Source organism: Arvicola amphibius, chromosome 8, assembly GCF_903992535.2.
Source record: "Arvicola amphibius chromosome 8, mArvAmp1.2, whole genome shotgun sequence".
Taxonomy (NCBI): Eukaryota; Metazoa; Chordata; class Mammalia; order Rodentia; family Cricetidae; genus Arvicola; species Arvicola amphibius.
Genome location: NC_052054.1, coordinates 65140456 through 65143308, shown reverse-complemented (window position 1 = coordinate 65143308; position 2853 = coordinate 65140456).

Sequence of the window (2853 nt, the reverse complement as noted above, 5' to 3'; positions counted from 1 at the left end):
CTTCTTCCTTTTCTACCTTCCTTCCCTCCCTCCCTCCCTCCCTCCCTCCCTCCCTCCTTCCTTCCTTCCTTCCTTCCTTCCTTCCTTCTTTCCTTTCTTTTTCTTCCAAGACAGGGTATCTCTGTGTAACAGTTCCAGGCTGACCTTGAACTCTCTGAGATATGACTGTCTCTGCCTTCCAAGTACTGGGATTAAATTAAAGGCAAGGTGTGTGCCGCCGCCACCGAGTTTCCTTTCTTTTGTTTTAAAAAAAATTAATATTTATTTTGGGACAGGGACAAAGTAAGGACAAAGTTTACATCACAAACCTATATACAATTTTTCTGCATAGGGAGGCTTGAAGGATGGCTCTTGGGTTAATTACTGGTACCACATTTGCAGAGGATTCAAGTTTGGTTCCCAGCATCATCCATGTTAAGTACCTTATATCACCTGTAATTCCAGCTCCAGCGGATCAATGCCTCCTGCCTCAACAGGTACCTACACGCACATACATGATTAAAAATAATAAAAACAAACATTAAAAACAAATCATGATATATAATATATAATACTTATAGTGTGTCAAGTCAAATCACACACATACATATGCATATATATATATATATATACATATACACACATATATGTATATGGTGAGTATGTTCAGGTTTCACGATTTAAAGTTTACCTTTACATGCTTGTACCCTGTCACAGTCTATCTCATGTAAAATACTACTCACAAGACTGGAGAGATGGCTCAGCAGCTCTCATCATGTGTGACCCGGGTTCAGTTCTCAGCACGCATATCAAATAGCTTTCAACTGCCAGTAACTCCAACTCAAGGAAAAATATATTAGAATTCAAAAGAAATACTGGAGGACAGGCAAGCTGTAAATCTCATCAGCTGCTCAGAGGAGGAGAATGGAGAAGAGCAGAGAAACAAAGGCCACACTGTTTGAATTAAGTCAGTATGGAGGTCAGCCACAGTGTGGGGAGAAGAGATTTAGAGGGAAAACAAGGAAGCCCAGAGTACCAGGGAAAGCATACTTAGGATCTGGTCAATATCAAAAAAGAAAAAGACAGAGTCAAATGCAGGCAGAATTTCCCTGTCCTGACTACTCACTCCCAAATAACCACTCAGAGTCTTAATATCAATTATAAATGCTTGGTCAATAGCTCAGACTTATTACTAACTGTTCTTACAATTTAAATCAATCAATTTCTCTTATCTATGGCAGTTACCTCTCTGGAAGATCTTTCTTCCTTTCCGTGGGGCTGGTGACACCTCTGACTCTGCCTTCCTTCCCAGTGTCCTTAATTTTCATTGTTCCACCTATACGTCCTGCCTGGCTACTGGCCAACCAACTTTTTATTAAACCAATCTGAGAGACAAATCTTCACAGCGTACAAAAGGATTATTCCACAGCAGTAGAAAAAGGAAGGATTCAGAAATGCAGACAGACCCTGCTGAACCACAGAATAACTTGTAGGGACTGCATCAGAGCAGGAATTCTGAGAAAACAAAGTACTGCATTGCATTAAAAGGGTAATTACTTCTGTTCCTTTAGGTGGATTCTTCCTCAAGGGTGATTGATCTGCTCAACTAGAGAAACTCCTAATGGAAAGATGGTGGCATGTCTTCACCTAGTGGTAGGTTCCATTCTTCACCATCACACCACAGCACGTATTCACCGAGGGCAGAGGACAACTTTGGGGAGTTGGTTCTTTCCTTTTACCAAGCTGGTTCCAGGGATGGAACTCAGGTTGTTGGTGTTGGTGGTAAGCACCTGACTTTGCCACTGCTCTATTGTTGTGAAGAGACACTCTGGCCATGGCAACTCTTAGGAAAGAAAGCATTTCACTGGAGAGTATAATCGAGGTATTATGGGCTGGGAGGTGTGCTTTTGTTTTTAAGGCAGGATCTCTCTCTATAGTCCTGGCTGTCCCGGAACTGACTACGTAGAACAGGTAGACCTTGAGCTCACAGAGATCTGAGGGCTTCCGCTTCCTGTGAGCTGGGATTAAAGGTCTGCACCATGACAGCAGGCTTGGGCTGTATGTTTCAACAGACTTCTTTCTCTTCAGAGGATCACAGGAGTGTGGGTCACATGGAAAGTACAAGCTGAACACCATGTAGATGATAAATTTCAGCCTATCAGCAGCTGGAGAGCCATAGTGAAAGTAATTCATTTTGCTTTTTGGGCTGATGTGGAAGTATCCATAAGGGGCCTCAGATCCTTTGACCTCTGTGAGGTTCGCTGTCATTTTCTCTGAAAGCTCATCTCCTGTTCCCATAAAACTTTACCATTTGGGACTCAGGCAACTTTAGGCTGGACAACAGGGAATCTTGTAAATCTGGCTTAGTACCTTAGGCGAGGTCAATGGTTTCTATACAGGAATGTTTTAGGAGGGCCTTGGAGTTAGATTTGACAGTAAGGTACTGTTGTGTGACTGACTTTTACTTGGGAGATGCATAGTATGCACACAAGCATGCGTATACACACACACACACACAATGGGTGGGAGGGGACATGACAGATAAAAACTATTGTGCTAGAGTCCAACGCGGTGAAACAAAACACTTTTATTGAAGTTAGTAGCAAGAGTGTTGGTGAAGGGTTACTAGCAAAGGATCAGGGATGATTCAGAAGTTGTCACTTCTCCTAAGCAACCCCTCAATGTGGTGAAGACTCTGCAGCTCACAGGCAGCACCTCAGGTCAAGGTTAGAGTCTCCTCCCCAGCAATTGTTGATTTTCTTTTTCTTTTCTTTCTTCCTTCCTTTCTTTTCATTCATTCTTTTGGTTTCCTTCCTTCTTTCCTTTCTTACTTTTCACTTCCTTCTTTCTTTTTCTTTCTTTCTTTCTTTTTTT